Source organism: Ambystoma mexicanum, chromosome 4p (assembly GCF_040938575.1).
Source record: "Ambystoma mexicanum isolate Mex_15411 chromosome 4p, UKY_AmexF1_1, whole genome shotgun sequence".
In the NCBI taxonomy this organism is placed as follows: Eukaryota; Metazoa; Chordata; class Amphibia; order Caudata; family Ambystomatidae; genus Ambystoma; species Ambystoma mexicanum.
In genome coordinates this window covers 1,073,773,166-1,073,786,444 of record NC_090927.1, presented here as the reverse complement: position 1 = coordinate 1,073,786,444, position 13,279 = coordinate 1,073,773,166, and the positions used below count along the sequence as shown (strand labels likewise).

At 45.4% G+C, this 13,279-nt stretch overlaps 1 protein-coding gene across 3 annotated transcripts in view; it reads right to left on the bottom strand.

Moving 5' to 3' along the window:
* The window catches only part of AK9 (adenylate kinase 9), a 1,784,103-nt gene that overhangs the window by 1,288,717 nt on the left and 482,107 nt on the right, over positions 1-13,279 (bottom strand). The gene's annotated exons all lie outside the window — the stretch shown is intronic.

Below are 13,279 nucleotides of genomic sequence, written 5' to 3'. Positions count from 1 at the left end.
ACAGAACATTTCGAAATTAGAGCTTTTTTATTTTTGGAAAAATGCGGGGGGTGGGAGGGGTGAGACCTCACACCCCCCTCCCCCACCTTAACTAACAAAAAATATCCACAAAATTGGGGAAAGGATTGCAAAAAAGACGCAGTCATTTCGAAATGTGATGTTTTCTTTGCGACTTTTTCTGCAGATACCAGTTCAAGCATGCAAGCCTTTCATTCCAGACCTATCTGTCAAATATAAAGATCTATGGTCATGCTTATCTTCCCAAAATGCTCTTTGATTTTATCCAAATCAGCTAAACCCTTATTAAAGATATTTGCCCGTTCCCCATTCTCATAGGCATATTTTGAAAGAGTAAAAGAGAATTGTACAGGATTGTCCATTTTAGAATGATAACCTCTCAGAAATCAGTTTATATAGTCTTGCTAAAGTTGTTTGGTCAGTAAGGCAAGTTTAACTTTCTAATAGAACTATATTTTTTTGAGAAAGTGGTTAGAAAACAATTATTCTAGCAATAAACATTTTCCTATTTTAATAGTTTCTTTTGAAAAAAGAAAACATCTAAAGATATACATTTCTTTCCTGTCAGAGCGGTCAGAAAATGCTGGTGTGGATTAGGAAAACATGCACCTTACTGCTACTCACATCCACATATAAAGAAACAGTTGCATATAGAGAGTGTGAGGGGAGAGTCTGAGGGAGAGGGTGTTAAAGGGTGCGAGAGAGAATATGGGAGAGTGAGAGTATGAGGGCGAATGAGCAAGTGAGGGTGAGAGAGTTAGAGAGTGGGAGGGTGAAAGAGTAATCATTAGAATGTAAGACTGATGGAGTGTGAAAGCGAGAATTTATATGATGCAGTTGATTAAGGTCAAGGGAACCCACAAAGAAGCAAAAACACTAAACCTGACCGTCATTCAACAGACAAATGGTGACAATGACTACTACATGCGATTCAATTTTAATGCATCAGAGAGTATGTCATATGTACAAAAGGAAGGAACAGAACACATTTAGTGAAATATATAGAACATATAAAATATAAAATAAAACACAATGTACCAATACACGTGCCAAAATGAATACTTTTGGACATGTTTTTCAACAATTGCAGTCTCTATGGTCCCTTGTAGGGGATGGCATGTGTTCAAATAGTGCAAAAGCAGCACATTAAGTACAGGTCCATGGGATGGACTGTTAGTGAGGGGACAAAAGGTCTACACAACTGTGTTTCGGCCTCGGTGCTTCTCTTGCATAGCTGTGACTTGATCGGCCTTCATCAGGACGAAGAAGATTAACATGTGAGATGTTCCTATGTAATCGTAATACATTGCATGTTGGCAGACAATTCCAGATTTCTTAGTTATCAGGGGAGGGCCGGAGAGTTCCAGAATGGGTCACACGCGTGGTGCTACGAGAGAGTCAGGGTGTGTGACAGAATGAGGGACTCAGTAGGAGAGAGCGAGTGTGTTAGTGAGTGAGAGTGTGAGGGCGAGTGGGGATGTGGTAGTATGCGCTAGAACAGCATATTATAGGCCAGCTGGTTTATGAATAAAAATGTTTTCTTTTGCCTCATTACACAAACTGAAGTTCACAATCTCAATGAAATGTAATATCCTACCTTGAAGATTGATGATCACAATCATTGTTAATCGCATGCATTTCTAACCTATGTGTATAGGTTTGCACCACTAATCCTTGTGGAGGCATACAGTTTGTGATAAAATATCCATATCAAGGTTCACAATCACAAATGGCCACAAAAAGGGTTTACAAAACATAAGACTGTTTTCCCAAACGTATGATGTAGGGTATCTCCCCCTGAACCTCAGCAGAATAGAGCATACTGATGTGGTTTGGGTTTGACAGGTAATGTAGGACTGCAAAGCATTGTCCATGTTTGGAATCAGCCTCTTCATGATTAACACTTTTATAACCACATTTGAACATGTGTTCACCACAATGTTCTATTGATCCTGCATGCGACCCCTGAGGCAGAGGAGCTGACGCAAGGCAGACATAAATGTTACCACGTTGGCAATAAAATACCTATTTTAAACATGTGTTAGAATTATGGATGAAGGCATGAGGCAAATCATTCATAAAACAGTATCCTGCAAAAGACCCCAAGCAAGCTCCTTGCACAGTCTGTCACAACTACTGGTAAAATCCACTGTGCAACATGTTTCAAAATGCGTAATCAGGATTAGATAAATACAAATAGAAATTAGTTGATGTTATTTAGGTATAAATCATCTATAATTATGAGTAAAGCAAATTACTGTGTTCATATGGTGTCGAATGTAAAATATTGAACCGTTTCAATATGGGTCATCCCAATGCTGTGTGGAAAAGGGCTCAAGCCAGGGTCGGAACCTCCAACAATGTTTAAAATGGAACTTTTCAAGCTGCCTGACAGGAAGAGTTTGTGAGGAGAGGTTGGCAGTTGAAAGTGTGTGAGGAAAACAGTGGTGCGCAGACAGGAAGAGTGTGGCGTTGAAAACCCTACCAGGCCTCCTACCCTTTCCCTAAACTCCCAAACGGAGGTCCCAGCCTACTTTCATACAGCCCCGCAGTGGACTCCTCCTTGCTACCTGCTCAACCCCATTACTGCAACTTCTGAACCTAAGATCAGTAGCCACCGGCGTTCCTGCTGCGAGTCCCTCATGTGGTGTCAGGAGGATAACGGCATTAACAAGACGTTTATGGAACTGATCTAGAGCCGCAGACTCATACTATCATGTTATTTGCAGAGCAGTTGTAGTGCACCAAAGCCTATCCCGGTGCCCGCATGAGGTGAAAAAAAAACGCAGTGTGACTTCAAGGCACCCGAGGTGTAAAGAACCGGCGGTCGGGAGAGCAGGGTTAAACCACAATCTCTATGCAGTCAAACAAAGTGAAATGTGCAATCTCTTTAATAAGCCAAACCAACTTTCGACAATATTATAAAGAACAGCAACACGAGATGCAGACAAGTGGGGAATCACCGTAGCGTATACAAACTCAACAGGGGAAAGCTCCATATACTGACAATCCGGGAATATAAGGAATATGTGATATGCATGACAGAGTGGGCACCTGATCGAATAGTAGGCGTACTTGCTGGGAGAAGGCACAGGAATCCCTCAAAGTGTTGATCCTGCTACCTGGAAGGACTGGGCAGCAATAAAAAGGACGTCGAATGTGATAATGTGGCTGTGTAGACACATGGAATATGTACGTGGCACACCTGAAAGGGGGGGGGCTTTCAGGGGAGGAGGGCATGTTTAAGGCAGATGTATACGTTGAACGTTGTTAATTGGTAAACAAAAAATATTAAATAAAGTTTTTAAAGAAAAAATAAGCCGAACCAACTGAAAGTGTGTGCCAACATTTTTTCACATTGACTGGCAAACTATACCACCCCCAGACTACAGCTTTGCCCCGTTGGGCATGGAACACAGTTTTCTTTCCCCAATTACCACATCACTGTTTTCACATTGCTCATTGGAGCAAGAGTGTTTTCCCCTGGTATCATCTTTCAGCCCTCGAGCCTCTGGCGAGCCGAAGATTCAGAAGTGACTATGGGAAAAGTCTTTTGGGTAGATGCCTGCACAAAAAGAACCCGAGCTAGTTAAACGAGGGTAAGGTCTGAGCCATTTAGAAGCCCTGTCATCATCACAGGAGCCTGAACATATTTGCTATGGTTATAGTTATTCTCCACATTGTTGCCTGCTCATGGTTGTGACAATAAAGACAAATGATTCTGTGTGACTGTGTTTGAGAGTCACTGTGTCTTGCACAGGGTTACTTGGAGAGCCCCCTCAATAGTCCAAACTCTAGGTCCCTTTGTATTTGTTTCCTGTTGTTCTTTTGATGTTCTTCTCTGTGAGCGCCCTGAGGCCTTTGGGTTACTAGCGCTACATAAAAAATAATATAGATAAATAGATATTTCATAAAGGAAAAGAAATGTACAGGAATCATGCAGACAGCTATTGTTCTGAAACGCAAGCATGGTGAACGTGTGGGAGAGAAGCTATCTGCACCACATCTGACCCTAAAACATATTGTGAGGAAGGGCAGACGTCTTTATCTGGTTGATCCTACACCTGGTCACAAGTAATAATGCAAATTCAGCAGAGTGAGACAGGCCTGAAGGGAATTCAAATATCAGATTCCAATGGTCATGCACTAGAGCAGAGCTCCTATGTGCTAACTGATGTTATTACTGATGCTGTGGGATTGGTTCAAAAAGGAAAAGTTACTCGCCATAGTGACAACTGTACTCCTAGTCCAAGGTCCCCTTTCCTCCATACTTAAGGGAATACCCGTGGAGCGGGTGTGGGGCCATAGACATGGAAAGCATCAGCGTGCTTCCCTGTTAAGAATTTTGGGCCGGGAGCCAGCCATATGCACGAAGCGCGACCACACCCAATGCCCTGCTTCCCACGCTCCTTCCCCTCAATCTCTGTCCCGCAGAGAGCACAGGGAGTAGCCATCTACTAGCCTAGATTCAGGGGGATGCAACATGGACGTATGGAGAACATTTTTGTGGAAATACAATGGCGAGGTGCAGCACAGGGTTGAAACCAAGTGGAGATTGTAAGTAATGGCTATCAGTGTGGAGAGGAAGGAGGTTTTAGAGGATCCTCGAGTAGGAGATATAATGCAAAAAAGTCACAATGCAGCAAACAAAGCACCACATGAAATGCCTCTAAATTGGAGACTAAAGCAGAGATTCATGTGGAAATGCAGAACAGCCCCGAAACAGCAAGTGAGGCTATGCAATTGCAACTTAGTGTCCAAGGAACCCCTTAATTGTAGAGCGGGCTAAGAGAGAAACCAGAGTATTACCTGGGATCCTTGAATGGAATACACGGCTAGGCTTGTTGCGCGGAAGGCGCACAAAGGTAATGGAGCTGTGTTACACAAGCCGGAGCCGTCAGAGATGGCAGAAAACAAAGCAGGATGGGTGGAGCCAGAATCAATCCAAGAAAACAATCAGAGTCGTAAGAGGGGTAATCCAGATATCGGTCGTGACTTGAACTTTGAAGTAAACCTTAGAAAATACACAGGTCAATCAGAAGCACCCGACTGCCATCGTAGGAGTGTTTAAATAGAAGAACGTTACGCCGCACTGGCTCAAGGTGCCGGGTATCACGTCATGTTACCTGGAAAATCAACGGCATCCCTGAACGCCATGTTGTTGTCTTGGCAACCTGGTGAACAGTTTCCACTGTGAATAAAACAGTCTGGCAGCTGTTATGTATGCAGGAGGAAAACGTTCTGCACGTGAACCGGCAAAACCCTATTTGCTTGACGAAGAAGATCAGCCAAAAGTGCAGAACGAAGGATAGCACGCATGACACCGTCCTAGATACCTCTATGCCTAAAAAGAGACCTCAGAGCATTTTTAGGGTTAATCGGTTATTACCGTAGGTTTACCCCTATCTTCTCAGACAGGACAGCTCGGCTGACAGACAAATTAAAGAATGCCGAACCCCAGAAAATTCATTGGACTGACGAGGACAACAACCTAAAACAAACCCTGTGCCAGAACCCAATCCTAAAGGTAGTAGATTTCTCGAAGGAGTTTGTGTTACAAACAGAGCTACAGGGCTAGGAGCAGACTGATTGGATTTGTTCCAATCCGTCACAAATTTGCGACGGATTGGAACATCCCATCTTATTTACTAGTTGCAAACTCTTCCCACGTGAAAAATATTACTCTGTGCAGGAATTAGAGGCCCTTGCCATCAAGTGGGCCATTACCCATTTTAGATAATGCCTGAGAGGAAGGAATTTGTTTTTTTAAAAAAAAACTTTTATTTTAACTTACACAGGTATTACATCAGTTAAAGACACAGTTGTACAAATAGGTGTGCTTTCTCATTTGTCATGCATGTTTAATAACATTTCTTCTGGGACATTTTCATTTGCACTCTTAACAAATAGGTATCGCCTGAAGCTGCCCCAGATGTCTTTTGGTCTATTTGCAAGTGGTAACAGGGTGGAATACACGTCCTCAGTATCATTAGCCCAAGTCATAGCTTGCATCCATTCATCTTTCACAGGAGGATCTTTACTGTCCCAATGTGCTCTCTTAGCTAGGAGTAGGCCAATATTTAACAGCTTCCGCTTAATTGGATGCATTTTGTTCACAAAGCCTAACACACAAATCCCTGGATTCCAATCTATTGGTTGACCTACCATTTCTTCCAGAGCTGAGCACACATCCGCCCAGTATTCACACAGCCTGCGGCATGACCACAGCATATGCAGTATACCCACCTCTTCGCTGTCACATCTGGGGCATTTCCCTGTTACAGTAGTATACATGCTTTTTAGACGAGCCAGGGTGAGATGTACTCGGTTTATTATTTTGTAGTGGATTAGGCGATATCTCGAGTTACAGGATATCTGTTTCGACAGCTTGCATATTTGTGTCCAGTGTCTGTGAGCATTTCCCCCAGGTCCTCTTCCCATTCCTTTTTCACATCAGGTGTTTTGGCTTCCCTGGTGGATAATGTGATTTTATACAGTGTTGAGATTGACTACCTAATTATGCTATGTGTTTGTATATATCCCAGGGATGGATGCGCAGGGGGTTCCTCCGGGAAACCGTCCCACACTGCAGCTATTGCAGAGCGCAGTCTTAGGTACTGTAGCTTCTGTAATGGAGTATCCCCTACTGTTTCTTCCCAACTCACAAAGTTACGTTCGTGGAATAAATCTCTAAATTGGTATATGCGTTTGTCCCGCCAGTGTGTTGCCAGGTTTACATCTTGTGTCGGGGGTAGGCAGGGTGCATCCCATATGGGCATGTTAGGGTCATACATCACATTGTTAAGGGGTTGGCTTATCAACCCTGTCCAGAGGAGGGTCCATTTGATTATCGCTCCGGACTTTCCCTTCTGCTAGTTTATGTAGGAGGCTTGCCGGATTTTATCCTTTCGTTTCTAGTGGCACATGGTGCTCCCACAGCAGCACCATCTGCCCAATACAGAGCGTAGAAGGCCGGGGCTGACAAGAAGTACAATTCAAAGTCAGGGGCCATTAGACCCCCTTTTTCATAGGGCATGGTGAGGCGTTTCCAACTAGCCCGTGCTTGTCCGATCCACAGAAACGTTGAGCATGCCCCCTGTATTTTTGTGAGGTTGGCTCTTCCTGGCTACAAGGATACTGTGCTGAACAAATACAAACTTGGGGAGTATAATCATTTTGATCAGTGCCAGTCGGCCCATTAGCAAGATTGGGAGTTGGTTCCAACGGTTCAATTTAGTACAGAGTGTTTCTATTAATTCCCAGTAGTTGAGTGCATGTGCCTTGTGTGGGTTCCTAGTGATTACATCGAATGCAAAACCATTGAAAAAAATGCATCGAACCAAAGCATTTTTAAAAAAATGTTTTAATGGGGCAGTCCCGCTCAACCCCGGTTTTTTTACCCCTTAGAACCCATTATAGTAATAAAAAAAACTTTACCTACAAAAAAAGGCATTTTTTCGATGCCTTTGCATTCGATACTATGTATTCGATGCAATGCCTGGATATCCCTTGTGTGCTGTGTGTGCAATTTCCACCCCTAGGTATTTTACCTTATCAGGTGCCCACTGGAGTCCGTACAGTTCTCCAGGTTTTTCGGTTGCCATTGTCAGCGGGAATATTTCAGACTTGGCTGTGTTGAGCCGGAGACCTGTGAAATCACTGAATGCATGCACGGTGCTTATTACCTTCCATAAGCACCTTTCGGGATCCCTTATGTATAACATTATATCGTCCGCATAAAGGGTTATCAACTCTGTTTTGCCCACTATTTTCATCCCGGCCTGACTAGATCTTGCTCTCAATAGATCCGCCAGAGGTTCTATTACTAGAGCAAATAACAATGGGGACAGAGGGCAACCCTGTCTCGTACCTCCTGCCAGTTCCAGGACCTGCGACAACATCCTGTTAACGCATGCCCTAGCATATGGTTGAGTGTAAAGTATGCGAACCCATTTAATACAATTGGGACCAAATCCATAGTTGTGCAGTACTCTAAATAGGAAGGGCCAGTATACATATCGTGGGCTACTGCCGCTCCCTTGGCGTCCCCCCAGTTCAGTGGACATAGCTACACCCCTAATATATACCTTGAATGCCTGCCACAGTGTAGCGTGTCTGTGCACCATCCCATCATTATTCTCAAAGAATTCAGTTATGTGCTTAGCCATGCTAGTTTTAAATAATGGGTCTGCCAGGGCATTTGCTTTGAATAGCCAACGGGCCTTCCGTGGGGCACCTTCCGGGACTTCCAGTGTCAGTGTTATCAGTGAATGATCTGACAGGGTCATGGGGAGTATTGTGGTCTTTGGGGTCCATCCCAGCACTTCCTGAGACATCAGCCAGAGTTCTATTCTAGAGTGCATATAGTGTACTGTGGAATAGTAGGTATATGCCCTCTGCGTTCTGTGGAGCGCACGCCATGCGTCCCTCAGTCCCAGATCCACCATGTGTTTGTGTATTGTACGGGCAGCTCCTGTTAGGGTTCTGGGAATGGCGGACATCCTGTCCAGATCCACTTCTCATATAGTGTTGAAATCACCCCCACCTGTGACTTGGGCGGTCGGGTATTTGGCGCATTTCTGCAAGACCTCTTGATAATATTCTGGGTTCTCTATATTAGGACCGTATATGTTGAGCAGTAATATTACTGCATTGCCTAGCTTACTGTGCACCACCACATATCTGCCACCTGAGTCACTTTCTGTACTGTAGTGGGTGAATGGTAGTGATTTATGTATTAATATCATGACCAAAAACCCTGGTGAAGTACGACTTGTAGTAATGGTGCTCCCCCCACCCCAGCGCCAATTTGCAGGCCTGCTGCTTCAATAAGTGTGTTTCTTTAGGTATAGGATCTGCGCCCCATGTCTGTTTACATATGCCATTATTTTCCTCATCTTCACAGGCATGCCAAGCCCTCTAACATTCCAACTTAGTAATTTTATCTCGGTTATCCTCCCATCAGCCACCATTTGTCGGGTAGACACAATTCCCTCTTTCAGTATACCTTTCGAATCAAAAGGTACAGCTCAACTCTTTCTTTCCCCTTTCTAGGAGTTAAACTTTTCCATATAACTTTAGCTATATATTCAGTTTCTCGCTTCAAACAATTTACCTTTCATTGAGACTGAGTGGGCTACTTCCTTTCGTCGGACCACTCTGTTACTTAGAATGGCTGAACTCGCAGCTGCCTTTTACTTCAAAGTTCATTCACAGGTCTGCCTTTCCTCTCGTCTCATTCACACACGTGCAGCCTTCACTTGTGATAAAATGTTGCTATTACAAACTTTAACACACACCAGTCTTTAAGGTTGCTTGCCAACTCACCGACTGTGTGCGTTTCTTCTTTGCTTTACGATTTCCAATTCACGAGTCAAGGTTAGTACCACAAGCTTGGCCTCGCCTCCTCAACTCCAACTCTGCCATTCTCCCAGGATGGTCGCTGGCGTACTTGAAACAAAATGCAGTTTTGACTTGCGGGATCTGACCTTCTCCACGTGTCTCTCGCGGCCTGTCGGAGGCAACAACCTCCAGTAGGGAACTCTGGGGTTTTCCGACCAGCTGCTCTCGCCCTGTCTGTCGCTCTGCTCCAATAGGTTTGCCTTCCTCCCAGAAGCCCTTCTTCTCGTGTTCCGCCTTGCTTAGACTATGTCTTTGGATTCTGCCTTTCATTCGTGTGAGGAGCGCTATCAGGTGTGTGCACTTAGAATTAAGTGCATGACTTTGCCTGACCAGATTAGTGGGACATGTCCAGTACGATGCATTAAAGTTAATGTTGGTACTCTCAGTCACCCTCTTCGTCGGCCCAGTGTTTGTGTAAAAAAAAGGCCAGTGGGGGGTTAGGACCTCGGAGCATCCTAAAATAAAGGATGGGTTGGAAAAAACAAGATGGGGGAATACTGAGTCTCGCCGTCGGTTGTCTCAGCCACACTCCCCGAAGACCCCTCACTCAGGTGATCCGACCACACTGGTCCACCCCCAGGAACTTGATCCAAAAGCAATGGCCTTGTCCTTACCACCTGGATGAGAAGTCCCTGAGGACTAGCGGGTGAGACACCCTTTGGTTTCTCACAGTAGCCAACACTTGTTTCGACCTAAAAACTCAGGGATTTAAATCCCAACAAATCAATCAGAAAAAGGATGTATCCATATGTCATGTCAATGTTATCCTTATCCACAATGGGTAACCATTGTGGATAAGGAGAAAAGGGAGAAAGATTATTAGATACATTTATTAGCTTGCTTGATCTAACTGATTCATTATCTAAGCAAACAGCACTTGCATACCCAGTGCTCAACCCTGTGTCTTTATGTCTTGAAGATCTCCTCATTCCCCTTTGTGATAATGCGTCCACCACCAATGCACCTGACTTAGCTCACCTGAAAATTATCACTCAAACAATTAACCTATGCCCCTCTTAATGAGAGGAATGTCGGTTCAACTAGAATTAGTGACACTCAATGTGTCCAATACTGCAAGTGTAATATCTACAGTATCACTGGTGCCACCTCACTGTGGCCAAAAAAGAATAAATCCAGGTCCAACTATTTTACTGTTCAAAATTGTTTGGTTGGTTATTGAAGTATACCAACTATGCTACAGCTCACAGTTTACTGGCTTCAACAAGGCGCATAAAACAGAATCCTGGGTTTCTACTTGCCACAAAATCCTGAAGATGGATTTACAGAAACAAGTTTTATTGTTAGCTTACACAAAATTATATGTTAGACCACCCTTTTGATGTTGTAGTCATGGTCAGACTGGGCCACCGACCATTCGTTCCGTGGTCGGACCGACTTGGAGGCCCTGGGGCTGAGTGCCGGTTTCTGAACTTCAAGCCACCATGCCTGGCCCGGTTTGGGTTTACTATTTGTAACTTATGTTACTTTAAGTAACGCAAGTTACATTGCTTTGCGGCCCACTCCACTGGCTGCAGCAGCCAGCTATCGGATGCATTCATAAAGAAAGGTAACACATAAGTGTTACCTTTCTTTATGAATGCAAGGATGCATCAGAGTAGGCCCGGGCCTGGCCAACCGTGCGCAGAGTGCTCTGCAGCCCCGAGTCAGCTGCCAAGTCGGCGACACCATGCTGCCAGGTGGCCGAGGCACTGTGCTGAAGACAACAAGTGAAGTGTTACTATTTTACAATTCACACTGGGAGCGGCCGGGCTGGGCGGGGCCGGTGCTGCCTTGGCAGCCCAGCCCGCTCACAGTGAATTGTAAGTAACATGAGTCCCGTCCGCATTTGCAAGTTGCAAATTGCTTCAATTCCTCCAAGTGCATTAAGGTTCTGGGGGTGGGGGTGGGGGTGGACTGGGCGGGCTGAGTGGGGACATGGCCAGTGAAGGCACAGCGGCCGAGCTGGACTAGCAGTGGGGTGGGCGCGGGGGGCCACGACAGCGGCCACCATCTGAGCCTCCTTCCGATAATCCAGGATGAACGTGGCCCTCAAGGACCTCTGCAACAACATGAGTACCCGAGGGGCCTATTAAGGAACAGGGGACCGGGCTAATAACACTGGAGGGGAGGTGCAGTTGTGTACTGAACTGGGGGTGAGCAGAGAGATGGACATCGACTAACAGCAAGGGTGGGCATGGTGTTGAAAGGACTGACCCTGTGTGGAAGGAGGGGTGGCGTGCAGGGGCTGCTGCAGAGGAGGCGTTCAGAAGTGGAGGGTGTTCTCCTGGGGACAGTGGCGTTCAGGGGAAGAGGCAGCTTCTTAGCGCAGGTGATGGAGTGGACCTCTCGCCCACTCTCCCCCATACAGTGCAGAGTACTGGGGGGGAACCCTGAAAGGTCGGGTATGCAGCCAAGAACCCTGTGGATGTCGGGGTGCTGGAAGGGATGGTTCCGGGGGTAGAGATGCGTGCCTGAGAGGTGGGGTCATGAGAGGTTAACCCCCGTAGTAGAGCTGTTTATCCTGGTCTAATAGCAGTGCTTGGCAAATGCCTAATACTTAAACATAAGCCAACATTGTTGGCTTTCCCAATGCCTGTTTTTAACAGTACTTCAGTGAAGGACACACATAGGGGCTGAAGGCAGACGTGTCTAAGACATTTTTTATGACACCATTAGCGTGTTTACAGCTCCAAGTCCTTAATTCCTGAAGGCTGCTCTGAAAAAACACTGCAAAGTTTGATGGTAAGGCTTGATTAAAGCAAGCTCAAAGAATTCCCATAAAAAGGTGTTTTGGACGAGGAGGGACAGGAACTGGGTTGGTATGGCCATAGGATTAGTATGGCCATGGGCAGTCAATGGGTGGGCAAATAACCAAACAACACCCACAAGTCTCGCGTCCCTCCTCATTTAACATTCTCCCTATTTGTACTCTAATGCAATAGTTTGGGCTTAAAGCGGCACCTAATAGCCAAAACTAAAAACAGTGGGCAATGTATTAAGCCATTGTCTGCTAAATGGAGGGTAGATGCATTTGGACAGGGCAGGCTATTGGGTCTTTAATACTGGCCTGAAGGCACAGGGGTATTAACACTTTAAAAGCAGAGCCATTCATGGCGTTCAGCCTCTGTGCCCGTTCAGTTCTTGAACCCTAAGGCGTTACTAACTGCTTACTCCTGCATGCCCTAACTAACAGGTTACCACTTACCAGAGTCACATGTGGCCCCTACTGTGCATGTTTAGTAGCCATCTGTGGCCTCGCTAAATCTCCTGCATGTGTAAACGCACGTGAACAGCCACATGCCGCAGTGTTTGATATGTGCACTAACTGTAGCACTCTCGCTCTTGCAGCATTTGAACAGCTACTACGACACCTCCTGGCACAACGAAATTGCAGGAGACAACTAACCTAAGCTAAGTGCTGTACTACCTCATGTGTGTTTATTATGCTGCTGTGCCTTTGTATACTCTGATAGTGACATGGACGTATGTTTGTATGAGTGCTGTGTAACAGCTCGCTGAAAGCGTGCGCAGTGGTCAAAACCTTACCCTAACATCCCCAACATATCCACAACCTCTCCCTAAACCTCATTTCGGTTTCCCTACTAGTCCCCCCCTTCCTATACAACCATCGTCACCCTAACCCTCCTTCGCTACTGGGGTTGTGGAGCCTTGTAAAGCATCGACTTGCAGCAGGTCCCAAAACTGTAGTGGGGGTGGTTGGTTCATGCCACTCCTGCATCTCAGAGCTGTGGACCCTGTCACAGAACTGTATGCAAAGTTATGTTACTTTATGAGTTGTATTGTAATGTAATTTTGAGCATAAATACAATTGGCAAGGTACTTTCCGGTGTCATCATTT